Raw genomic sequence first — 14138 nt, 5'->3', positions numbered from 1 at the left:
CCTTGTCAGTGTCCAGCACCAAATCACAAAGCTTGAAAACCTCAACACTGAATCTGAGCTATCTCATTTTCATCACTTGATAGATGATATCCAAACAAAACTTGAAATTTTACAACAATCCACACCCTCTCAGGCAGATATAGCCCTGCTCCAAAATGCTATGCAAAATGTGGCTGATGCATCTGAATTAAACAATGTGAAATTGGCACTTGAATTTTTGCAAAATACAGTATCAAATCTTCCAACATCACAGGAACTTAAAAATATTAAGAGAGCTGTGAATAGGATATTGAAATCAGAAGATATCAAGAATATCCAGACAGAGATCAAACATCTCACTCAGACAGTGGCCACTCTACCAACCAATCAACATATTAATGAACTGCATGCCCTGTTTGAGGATATCAGAAGACAGGTCCATGATCTTACTGCTCAAAATTCAAAATTGGCAGTTGTTGAAAATTTGCAACAAATTGTAGCTAATATCAAGCAACAGCTAGGGACCATGGAATCCAATCAAGCAAATGCTCTGTCTGTTTTTGCCACCCAGCTTCAAGAGATTGTGCAACAATACAAGAAACTTGTTGTGGACATAAAAATCAAGCCAGGCCATGATGATGTTGTTAGGACCATCAATGAGCACCTTGAATCTGTAACAAGCAGATTGCTTACAGCAGAAAAAGAAATAACCGGCATAATCGAGAATCCAAAACATTCAGTAATTCTTGAATTGTACAGCATCCCCAACAAAGAATATGATTCACCATTTACACCAGGTGGCAAAATATATATGCTGTCCCCTGCACAATTTTATTACCAGTTTTTTGTTGGGGGCACATTGAGACCAATCAAGATCAAATATTGGCTTCAACCACAGGCACACCACTACCCTACCTTATCAATAACAAATGCTGAGAACAAAGTAAAAATCAGCAGTGTAGAGTTAGAGGATTTTACAGACCCCAATACATTAGAAACAGCCTATGCTGAAGATGATGGCTCTCTGGAATTTAAAATACAAATAGGGGACAAACTGTATTTAGAAAATCCTGTAGTATCAGCTGCTGAACACCCCATAGTTGCAATATTCTTGTTTACATATTATGTCTAGACAAATTATTGTTGATGAACTACACAGACAGGCCAGACATAATTTTAAGAGGCTCCCAGTAGTCACAAAGGGCATAGATGATTTATGGCAGAGCGACTTGATTGAGATGGCAAGTGGGCAGTTGAAAAACTTAGACAAAATCAACAAGGGCTACAAGTATCTACTCACTGTAATAGACACATTTTCAAAATTTGCCTGGGCTGTGCCACTCAAATCCAAGACTGGAAAATGTGTTACAGAAGCTATCAGGACAATCATCAATCAGAGTGGAAGATCCCCGCGCTATTTGCAAACAGATAATGGCAAAGAATTTTATAATTCAGTGTTTCAACAATTTATTAAAAGCCTGGCAATAAAACATTACTCGAGTTACAGTGACCTCAAGGCCTCAATTGTAGAGAGATTCAACAAAACCCTAAAAAATCTTATGTATAAACAATTTACCCTCCAAGGTAATTATAAATGGATTAATATTCTTCCAGAACTTCTACATAAATATAACAACTCGGTCCATTCCACAATCAACATGAAACCCTCTGAAGTAACTTCATCTGATGAGCAAAAATTGATCAGGACTGTTTATTATCCTAGATATCAGCCAACAACAAGAAGGGCCAAATACAGGGTGGGCGATCAAGTAAGAATCAGCAAATATAAGCACTTATTCAAAAGAGGCTTTACAAGAAACTGGAGCACTGAATTATTTACAGTGGTTCAAGTTAAACCCGGGACCCTTAACACATATATAATAAAAGATCATCGAGGAGAAATTCTCAAAGGCCGATTCTATGAACAAGAGCTCAGCAAAACTAAACAGCCTGACACATATCTCATAGAAAAAATCATCCGCAGAAAAGGCAACAAGTTATTTGTCAAATGGCTAGGACTTCCAGAACACAGCTGGATCGATGCAGACAAAGTGATAATATGAACACCTGGGATGTTATAAAAAGGCTGCCAGAACCTGAACAACAGAATAAGAGAAATGGAAAATTGCTGCCTGAAAATATTAGGTGTCTTATTGTTGGGCCATCTGCTTGTGGTAAAACTACACTAATGGTTGATAATTTTTTATTGGCACCCAACTGGTTAGACTGGAAAAACAGGCATTTGTATGTCTTCTCTAAGAGCTTGGAACAATTAAAATATCAGCAGCTGATGAAGCTATATGATGGATTGGATATTGCCACTTTTGAACCAGATGTTAAGCCACTCCATGAATGTCTCGATAATTCTGTTGTTGTGTTTGATGACATTATACTGGATAATCAAAACAAGGTTAGAAATTTCTTTACACAGGGGCGGCACAAAAACATTGATTGCTTCTACCTGGCACAGACTTTTTCTAAAATTCCGAAGCAGCTGATCCGGGACAACAGCAATTTTATATGTGTGTTTCATCAAGACCATACCAACCTCAAACACATACATGATGAATATGTAGGTGGGGACTTGAGCTACAATGATTTTTCCAAGTTTTGCAGTAGGTGCTGGAACCAGGACAGTTATGGGTTTGTCACTATTGATATGACAAGAACACCCAATAGTGGCAAATACAGAAATAAAATCAACAATTTTCTAGACATTGAAACATAAATAAATAACCATGAAAAGGCCAATCATTGATGATCTTAAATTAAGAGATTATCTTGTAAAAAGATTTAAGGGATGGAAATCAGAGAACCGGGGAATTTATGAAAAACACAAACAAGCAGAACAGCCTGTAATTGATGCTATTAGTGAATTAGGTAAGAATATCAAAACTGTTACAGAGCAAAATCAAAATTTGATCACAGAGCTTGTACCTGTAGCTGCTAGGAACATATTAGATTATCCATTCACCCCACTTTCCAGTATTCATACACCTAGTCCTATTGCTCCTAGAAGAATTGAAGCTACTCAGGATCCTATTGAATTGGGTCTTCTTGCTCAAAAATATTTAACCACACCTAAAGACAACAAAGATGAGGTCTTTGGCTTATATGCTGACACAGAGCTTGATGGCAGTATCATACATAGAATTGGCAATTTCAGAGTAACATTTATGGGGGATGATCTGATTGTTTATTCAGAATCTCGTCTCGGAGAAAAAGGTGCTTTTGTTAAGTACCCCGGAACACCTGGATTGTGGGAACTGATGACTAGGAAGAGGCCTGGCAGCTATACAGATCAAGATTATGATTATTACAAAGAAATATTAATAAAATCAGATGCTCTATACCAGAACAATGATCCCACACAAAAAAGAGTCAAGTCAAGCAGTGGAGCAAAATACAACAATTTAATCAAGCCCATATGGTCACAGATCAAGACAGGCAGTGGAATCAAACAATACAACACCCTGCCTAAAGAATTTGTGTGGGTTGATGATGTCAGGAAACTTGTAGATAGGTTATTGGTGATAGCTGGGGAGGAAAATGCTGGCAACCACAATTTTTACAATGAAAAGGTTGGAATTATGGACATGATAAGCACAAAATTGTCTAATTTTATAGTGAATGACACTAAGGGGATTGGATATCTTATAAAAATTATTAATACTCTACCACCTAAATTTTGGAATATTTCTGAGGGTCGGGGCCTGGTTAATGACATTATAAACAAGCTGCCATTTGAACTACACATTCCAGGCTATCAGTATTGAGGTCCCGGTACAAAATTGGACCATAGATTAAACAGAGGTGATCCTGGTGTAAATCCCCTAGATGCTGCTTGTAGAGACCATGACATAGCATACAACACAGATTCTGATCTTGACAAGAGACATGTTGCAGACAAGAAATTAGAAGAGGCTGCATTTGGTAGATTTGTAAGCAAAGATGCTTCTTTAAGTGAAAAAATAGCAGCATTGGGAACCACCATAGCTATGAGCACCAAACAAAAACTGGGGTGGGGGTTGTGAATATGTATATAATAAACCTAGAATGAAGGCCAAGGGTGTTATGTATCAAATACCTTATGCAGGTCTTAAATCTCTTAAAACTATTGACAGTCTCTTGACCAAAAAGCAGCGCAAGAAAAAAAGCTCTTGTCTTGCAAAGGGCCATGGTATGAAATTGTTGCTTAGTACCCCCCAATTAAAAAAATTACAGCAATCCAGGAAAAAATCACATGTGGGGGGGTTTATATTTACCATCCCTGCCATCTTAGCTGCTCTCGGGGCTGTTGGGAGCTTGGCTGGGGGATCAGCTGCCATAGCAAAAACAGTAATAGATGCCAAGAAGAATAGGGCAGAATTAGATGAGCAGAGGCGCCATAACCTGGCCATGGAGAAACAAGGCAAAGGTGTTAAGAGAGCCATGAATAAGTTTAAAAAAAACAAGAGCCGCTTACAAACCAAGATATTGAAGCTTTAATCAAGCCACTGGGCATCAAACATTTTAGAGGTGTGTACATGTCTGATTCTTTGCCAGAACAACCACTCAACAAAGAGTGTGGCATTGTTAATTTGGATAAGTATAAAAATCAGGGCACTCACTGGATCTGTTATCTTAAATATTTAAACAATGAGGCATTTGTGTTTGATTCATTTGGAGGTGTTCCACCTGAAAATTTAGTAAAATATCTAAAATCAGCTAATCTTTATTACAATAATGCCCGTGTTCAAAATTTCAAAGATGTTAATTGTGGACATTTGTGTTTATCTGTTCTCAGATATCTGTCTCAAATAAATAAACCATCAATTGAAAATTTTCAAAAAGCCTTGTGGTATCTGAAACATCATGGGGGTATTCCATCTCACCAGCCAAAATTCAATATTGAAACTCAAATTACATGATGACATAGTGTATCCCAAAACAATAGCTCTCAGAGCATTTTATGGCATGTACTTAATCACTAATATTACTCACCACAACAACAAAATTGCAGTAGGGGATCAAAAAATTGTCATCACTCCAGGGCAATATAATCTGTCCACTCTAAATGCTCAATTACCCAGAGGTGTAGTGTTAACTCAAAATTCTGTCACTCACAGAGTAGAGATTGTATCTGCTACAGAAACAGTGGATCTGGGTACTATAGGAGAACTGCTAGGATTTGAGAACAACACAAAACTTGAAGCGGCCATCAAACACACTGCTATGAATATACCTAAATTCTTAGCCATAGAGACTCTGAATATTCACTGTAATGTGGCTGAGGGTATGATCACCAAATCAAATGGCATAGGCACTCACAAACAAACTGGCATCATTGCAACATTCAAACCTAATTCTGAATTTATGGAGCCAATCATCTACAATCCATCCCCAACATTATATTTTCCTGTGTGCCATAATAGAATAGATTACATTGAGTTGATGGTCACTAATGAAAAAGAAGAATTAGTTGATTTTGCTGGAGCCACAACAACTGCTATCATAGAGATTAATATTTAAATAAAAATACATACAATGGAAAATATTGAGAGTTATGAGCTACAATCATTCTCCCCAAACAGGAGGACATTTGCAAATTTAAATCAACCCAACGCAGAAATTGAGGTTGATCTTGATGTTGGGGATGGATTTATACACCCTCACAGAGCAGATCTATACATCAAATTTGATGTTGTAAAGCTCGATGGAACAGATTATCCGGCAAATTCAAATATAAGATTGGTGGATAATTTTGTGCCGCATCTGTTCTCTGAAATTGAGATCAGAAAACATGGTGTTGTTATAAACAGAATAGATTATCCCGGCATTACCTCCACAGCTTTGGCCACACTAAAATTATCCAAAACCGAGGCTTCATACTACAAAATCGGTGGATTTGAGGCTGGTGATAAGATATTATCTAAGAACCACACAGTGCTGTTCCCCATGCGCCTGTTGCCAGGATTCTTCTCAGATTACAAAGATATTATGTGGAAGGGTGGTTTAAGAATTACATTTAGAAGAGCTGCCAATGATAATAATGCTTTGATGAGGTACAGTGCAATAAACCCTACAGGAGAAGCTCTGCCTAATACCCTACCAGATGCAGGCAAATGCATTATTCAGACTATGGAGCTAAGAATCCCGGTTGTTGAATATGAGGCCAGTTATGCTCTTAAATACAAAGCTGATATAATAAAAAATCCACAGGTTCTTTTGCAATTTTATACATATCAATGTGTACAGAAGCCCGCATCTGGCACATATTATGAGTTTGATGCTACAAATTCATTCTCCAGTATTCAATATGACATGCCTGATTTTGTGGTGGTATTGTTTCAGACTGGAAGACACAATAATCAGGAAAAAAATTCAAGCAAATTTGATAACTGCAACATCAAGAACATATATCTTAAAAATGGCAGAAATGAGGTCTTTCCTAGAGAAAATTATAATTTAGACATGTCCAAGAATGATTTCCTCAAATTATATGAGGCATTTACGGCATTCAAACGTGTCACTACTGGCAATACTGACATGTATTACACACCAGATGAATTCAAAGCACAGAGACCCATGTTTGTCATCAACACTTCAAAAAGGAAACAAGTTGTGGTGAATGACAGGACAAACATTAAAATTATCTGTGAATTCCATGAGGCATTACCTGATGACACCATATGTAGTGTTATTCTCATAGGTGAAAAATCATATGTTTATGATGTAAGAAATGAGAGGGTCACGGAGCAATTCTAGAAGATATTTGCTTCTATTATGCTGTTATACAACACACAAACCTCAACTGTATTATCAGCTAGCAGTGAATATCTTATTTGTGGGCAGTTGTATGTATTTCAATCTTATATCAGGACTCGAACTCAAAGCTCCTGATTACAATGCAACAATATTAACACTTCTCAATATGGAATATGCCCACATTTTACTGGGTTCTGAGACCTTAATACAGACAAAATTGGATTTTGAACTGCCATAATATTTTCTAAGTCTTTGCCTAGGCTCATATTATCAGAATAGAATTGCTTTCAGCATGAAGGGGGTCAGTTCATTGCCACTGTGTGAAAATATGTATTTTTATCTCAATAATCTTTGTTACACTTTTACATGTTGCAGACATGTTACACTCTTTCCCCTGTCGCACAGAAAGATTAATGCCCCCTTCAGTGAATCGTACAGAAAAATCATTAATGCCCCCTTCTAGCGTGTAGATTTTATCTCTTGCGTGCCGGCAAGGCATGGAGGCAAAACATTAGTCTTTTGATAGATTAATATCAATTCATGCATTTCCGAGCTATAATTGCTTACCCCAAGCAATAGAATTGATCAGAGATTGGAAAAAAGCAGGCAACAGCTCAAATTTGTATATTAAATTAGATCTGTAAGTTATAGAGCATAGAAATATTGCCAAAAACAATATCAAAAAAGCCATATTTTTGGCAAATTTATAAACAACAATCACACAGATATAGCTTTTACATACATGGCCGAATCTGTCTGAGCTGAGGAGGGAGGGGGGTTTCAGATCTGGGAGCTATCAATTAGCAGTAATTATTCTCAAAATCTCACGTATGGAAATATTATTTTGCCACACATATTTCAATCTATCAGGACTCGAACCCAGAACCCCTTGTTTATCAATTAAGCTTAAACTAGAAGTGAATATGTGTGTATATGGGTGGGTGTGTGTGTGTATGTGTGTGTATGTATGGGTTTTTGCTTAATTTCTGGTGTGGCCAAAAATATATCAATTTTTGACAAATTTATGGACAAAAATCTGGCTGATGCAACTTTTGTAAGTATGCACAAATCAATCTGAGGGAGCTCTTCCTTTCACAAAAAATTCCCGAGGGCATTTTTACAAAAATCTTGGATTAGACGGGGTTCCACACTAGAGCAAAAAGCTCATATGGGCATGTTGAGCTAGTTTTAAGTATAGCCAAACCTGCTTGAGGGGGGCTCTTCCTTTCCGGCGCTAGTTGTAGGGCCAATACCACTACTATAGTCAGTGTAGCTATTCGTGAATGCTAATTTCCCGCAAAAAAAAAATAATATTTTGTTCTTTGCAATTTAAGGTTTCAATTTATAAAAGCAAAATTAATAACATATCATAAACAGTTTCAAAGTTTTACATTCTAACTTTTCTCATAAAAGTGTATAGAAATTAACTTTTGCAATTGGAGAAATATAAGATATTTATCTACATGTCGGCAGAACAAACATTTGTTAACAATGTATAGCTTTCAAGATAAACACGAGTAAACACTTTTAGGTCTTAATATTTCACTTTGAATTTCCCTGTTGCATTTTCTAGTTACATAATTACAACAAGCCTTAATGGATAGCCAAGCTATTTGTCATCTTGTAATCAAGAAATTCAAGACTTCAAATATTAGAGCAAGCATATTTCAATTTTTATACTGAACTATATTCCAATTCAATTAACATCTGAGAATATAAAGACTAAAATAACTTTCGATTTAGAAGTATAATTTTACTTCATAATTGCGCTAATTGTGATTACGAGCCTATAAAAAAATCTTATTTTCGTAGCACTTTAACGGCAAACGTTCATCATCGAAGACGCCATTTTCGTATCCTGCAATTTTACGATCGATGCACTGTTTCCAAACTTACCTGTAATCAAATCAGTCCACATACCACATGCTCTTCTACACCGTGATTGGCACTGTCACATGTAAGCACCTTCTTTGGGCAATATACCGAAATCCATAAGTTTATTAATTATCCCACGACAATCCTCCTGCACACTCCACCTAAAAATCTGTTCAACATTAACAACTTTTTTACTGTTCTCTTCCGCCATTCTTACACGATCCGTGCTTTCCAAGTATGAAATGAACAGTGTGGCGTAACTAATTGCGAACGTCAATTGTTCATATCAACGAATATGGCTACCATACTTGTATACGGAGAATCATTGCGATAATTGAAAAGCTTATTTTACAACTTCTACACGTTAATGAACAATTTTTTCACCTCACCCCAACATGTTAACTTGAGATAAATCATCACGACTAATTATTTCGTGGGTATAAGACGTAGCATAGAAATTACAGAATGGTCCGGTATTGTAAATTCTTGTCTTAATGAATAATAGGGGTGTGCGGGACAGAATTTTTTGGGTCCGGACGGGATACGGACAGGAATATTTTTAAATCCCTACATTCGGGACGGGAAAAATGTGCAATTTCCAGATATTTTCGGGACGGGAAATGTTCAAAATTTCCCGAAGCTCTGGAAATCTCGAATTCTACACGTCATTTTCACTTTAAGTGATTGTTTTTGCATTTCTAAAATAAAAACTTACAATTTCCGCTAAGTTCCAGAAACTTACAATGCAGAAAACGTCGAGAATTAACGACTTATTAAAGTGACCATTCGGTATTTCCCGACTGCTCGGGATCCCGAAAAGTCTGGAAATCTTTTCCCGAAGTCGGGATCGGGACGGAAAATAATTTTCCCGATCCCGGTTCCGACTTTTCGGGATCCCGCACACCCCTAATGAATAACGTTGAGTCATTTACTTTTGATTATGCTATTTGAAGTCATACATGCTGCTGCTGTGAAGAGATAGATATTGGTTCGTGATGCTGTATTCTGCAGTCTTGAACAATTCAGATCCCATTTTATTTATGCCTCTCCCAGAACCCACGTGTTAAGGTGTCAAATTTTTGCTCATATTTTGGAAAAATATGAATATGTTGAGTCCTCCTCCATGGCCGTGCGGTATAAGGCACCTTGTTTTGGACGGCGGCTGCGGGACGGCATAAGTTCGATCCCGGGTTCAGTCTCCGGGAATTTTCGGCCTGTGTATAGGGCCGGTGGCAACCCACCATCGTGAGGAAATTGGGGAGCTCCGAGTGAGTGAGCGTAATCCTTTCGCCAAGTCCTACAACGGCTAGGGGTTGGTCGGGCCGACCACCCGTCTCCCTAGTCTAGCTGCAGATCTCCCCCTGGTGGTCCGCGTGGGAGGGAGGCCAGCAGTCGGTAGGTAAGCCAGGGCCCAATATTGGGCTGTATTGCTATAGGGTTACTTTACTTTTATATATATGTTGAATATTATATTATTTGAAGGGGAAAATATCCCCCCAAAAATCTCGATGACGCAGCCTGTGCCATAATCGCCCCTTGTGGGCACCCCTCCGATCATGCAATTTTCGATACTCGAATGAGGAACTATCAAAAATTAAGTAAACATAACGCTTCTTTAGAATTTGGACGTCGTCCTGCTTATAAATGCATTTGTCACACCTGTTAGGCCTAGTGAAGCGATTTATAGAGGCTAATAATTGAATACATTTAGCTGTATGTGCCAACGATCAAAGAACGATCTACAGCCACTGAATGTGTCCACCTAGGAGACAGGCAGGCAGTAGATTCCGTAGGAAGTTTGGAGATTCACTATTGACCAATTACTTAGTATCAAATATCAAGGAGTCCCGGGTTCGATATCCGGTGAAAGCACATAGTGGTTCGGATCCTACTTTAAACTGTAGGTCCAGTCCTGATTAGCCTTACTGTGCTTAAAGTGGACTTAAAACTGCAAATCAATCAATCAAATGTTTAGTGGCTACTGTCATCCAGGCATATCTCCGGCTGAACACTCCTTCCCACCCCTTGATTTTACAACACATCGTAATAATTTAACCTTGCGATCTAATCGAACTAGAAAATGTACTTGAACATTGAATTTGCCCTAATGGAAGTTTTTATGAATGAAAATGTAAACTTCTAATTTTGAAGTTTTCGATCTAAATGCGTGTACCGTACTTCAAAAATGTAGGGGCTACATGGGTGGGGGGCAGAGACCTGTTTTGGATGGGCTTGAGCCCCATAGCCCCCCTGTAGCGCCGTCCCTGGTGAAGTGTGCACAATAGAGAGCCTTTTTGGCATAGGCATTATAGTATTTAGCGCACGCTCCACAACCTCTTTCCAACAATTCTGTTTAGTCGTAACTGAAATAGTTCCAACTTCCGTCACAAGAGGACACAACTGCGAAACTACTCTGGCTCTTGCTGCCATCTACTGGCGTTCAGCTAAAGGAGTTTTCGTCCTCCCCTCAAGTACTTTTCATAACACAGAGCACCGATACACCTCGACCGAGAAACATCATTCGAGACCATAGAGATGCCTATTTATGCACTCAATTATGTGCAGGCCCGTAGCCAGGAAATCTTTGTGGGGGGGGGGGCGAAGTCAATCCCAGAGGGGGCAAATATTTAATATATTGAGTCGCATTGGCAGATATAGCAGGGTACACAGAGGCACTTGCCCCCCCCCCCCCCTCCCAAGAGAGATAAGTAACAGAAAAGGGATGATATCTTGAAACTGAAACGAACAAAAAAAAAAAAATTGAACGAAATCAAATAGCAAGATTTAGATAATGACCTTTCCAGATTGCCAAAGAATATAAAGTTTAACATGAATAGGCTAATAGGGACTGTATCTACTTGATATTTACAGGTCGATAATGTTAATAGACGATTAATATGTACCAACAGCTTTGGGCCTCTCTGCAGAACTGATTAAGGAAATCCTTTATAAATCATGCTTCATAATGATTCCCTCTAGTTTCCAGTATGGAAGATTTTTATGCACAAAGGAATCTAACGAGAATCCAACAACACCATTGTGTTGTGTTATGATAGAAAAATTGAATTAATTAAATAATAATGGTTACATATTATCTACACTTTGTGTAAAAATTAGTAATACATTTTTTTATACTTGCTAAAACATTAAGACATTAAAACATGGGTCACTTAGTCCACCACGGACTCTATTTCCTTCAAAGGGGAGACTCCTGCATCACTATAGACAATGTTTGCCTACTGGTTACATTAACCATTTTGCAAAATATTGTGTGCATTTTATTATATTATAGTTGAAATACATGTTTTGACACCTGACAAACAAATAGGAATCCCTTCATTGATCAATCACTTCTTGGATTGCAGTGTCATCATTAATATTTCATATTAAGTTTCATATAAATAAATTGTTTTGATAGGGCGCAATAATTTTACGGAGCGTCATGGCATTCTCTTTTAAAAAAAAATCATATAGATCGTTTGGCTCCCAGGGCCAACTCCCGCCGCACCATAGCTGTGGCTCTGAACTTGGACTATAAGAGTAGCAGACATTGCGAGCGAAGCGAGGAAGAAAATTTTACGAAATGTTTTATTATTTGTACAACATTTGAAATCGATGGGGGGGGCAATTGCACCTCTGTGCCTCTTGCAAGTGCCCTTGGCCGTCTGGAAGAAAAATGCAAGGAACACGTAAATACTAATTCCATCATGAGTATCCAATTGTCCTTCTATTCTTAGATTCTCCTAGTCTTGTTTTTTTTTACTTCAATGTTTGCTTCCCCTAGAATGAACTTCCGTCCAATGTCGGGGGGGGGGGGGAACCCTCCTTTTCCCCTGTGGTTGCGGCCCTGTTTATGAGTGTCATCAATTTCACGTCCTCATTCATTGTTGCAATTAGCTAGAAGTGGCAGAAAAGCAACGCTAAGTAACACAAACCAAATATCCACTCCCTCTTTCTACCACATGAATCACTATTACCAAAAGGTAGACTTGGGGAACAGAAATTTAAGCAGTTCGAAGTTCATAGTAATACATCCAAGAAAAACATCCGAACACGATAGGCACCTTTAATACAAGACTACTCAAAATGTTACAACTGTTCTAGATACTGAAAATTGCGAAATCATTTCCCGAAGTCTGAATCTGGAAGGGAATTCCCCCCCCCCCCCCAATCCTGATACGACATTATACGGAATCCCATACACCCTAATAAATCACAAAATCAGTAAGTGTCTTTGTTATGTTGCTAGAGTAACACATGATATAATAGTAAAGATTAGTGAGAATTCCAGGTAGGAATGTGTTTTGTATTTTTCACAGGGGGGCAAAGCAGGCTCTGCCCCCCCCCCTCTAGCTACGGGCCTGATTATGTGCCGATCTTAGAGTATAGAAGGAATAGAGAGAGCATGATGTGACGTCAGCTGAAACGAAAATAGCTTGCGGCGACTGGCATGTTCGGTAGCACCACACTCCTATTACGTCCATTTGTAAACATTCAGCGAGATCGAATTTCATCGGGGAAAATAATGCTGCTTGTTATGTTTTTTTATGTTTAAATCGTCAGAAACAATAACTTGTAGTTCTTAGCAACTATTTTTGACTAAAACAAAACAGATCTAGACCTTTTTATATGCTGGGGTGTGTTCATTTACCATTATGTAATGCTGCATTATATCTCGATTGTTTCACGATAAAAGGGTTAAAGAAATGACAATCGATGCATCCATAGGAGTTACATTACAATTCTACGCTCCTAAATCAATCACAAAACAATACTGACATGAAAATATGAGCTGTTAACAGAGGTAAGCTATAGCTGAATTTAACCAGATTTTACGCCTCCTCAGTGGTGAAGCTCTTTGAATGATCTACTAGCATTCTCGCAACTAGATGTTTAAGTTCGCTTCTAGTTTCTTTGAGTGTGACCTCAATAAATTTCTTCAATTGTAACTCTTCATCGCCATGGTTAGCTTAAAATGGTAAAAGACAAAGTAAAATAAAAACAAATCTTGTTTAAATGGAATTGAAACGATCTACCTCGGTAATAAATCCTGCTCTCTTGAAACTTCAAAAATGTTGTAAAATTGTGAAATTATTGGCTAATATAATTTGATTGATTTTTATGTTGTGGGCACATCAGTACATGAGCATTTTTTGCTAGTCACGCAAAATTTTTAAACACTGTAATGTAGTAGATTAACACTAATCGTCATACCCATAAACGCTGTGGCTGTAAATGAGTACTCAGCACACGCAAGGAAAAACACAGGATGACACGACCCCACTGGGGATTATCCCGGCCATTGGGTCCAGGCGCCTGAGCCTTGTCGCCCCGCAAGAAGCATTTACCAGAGTGTTCTACGAGGAAGTTGACTCTTGGGTACGTTACCAGAAGGGCATCCCTAATATATTTTGAATAACTACATGGAACACATTTAAAATAAAGAGAGCATGGGCGTCTAGTGACGGGGGGGGGGGGGGCTCGAAGAAGTTCGTCGACCCCACCTCCCTTTCCTCTGGAAATTGGCATCGTTCATA

Source organism: Lepisma saccharinum, chromosome 2 (assembly GCF_977018435.1).
Source record: "Lepisma saccharinum chromosome 2, izLepSacc3.1, whole genome shotgun sequence".
NCBI lineage: Eukaryota > Metazoa > Arthropoda > Insecta > Zygentoma > Lepismatidae > Lepisma > Lepisma saccharinum.
The sequence above is the reverse complement of the archived record's forward strand: the minus strand, read 5'-3'. Positions refer to the sequence as shown.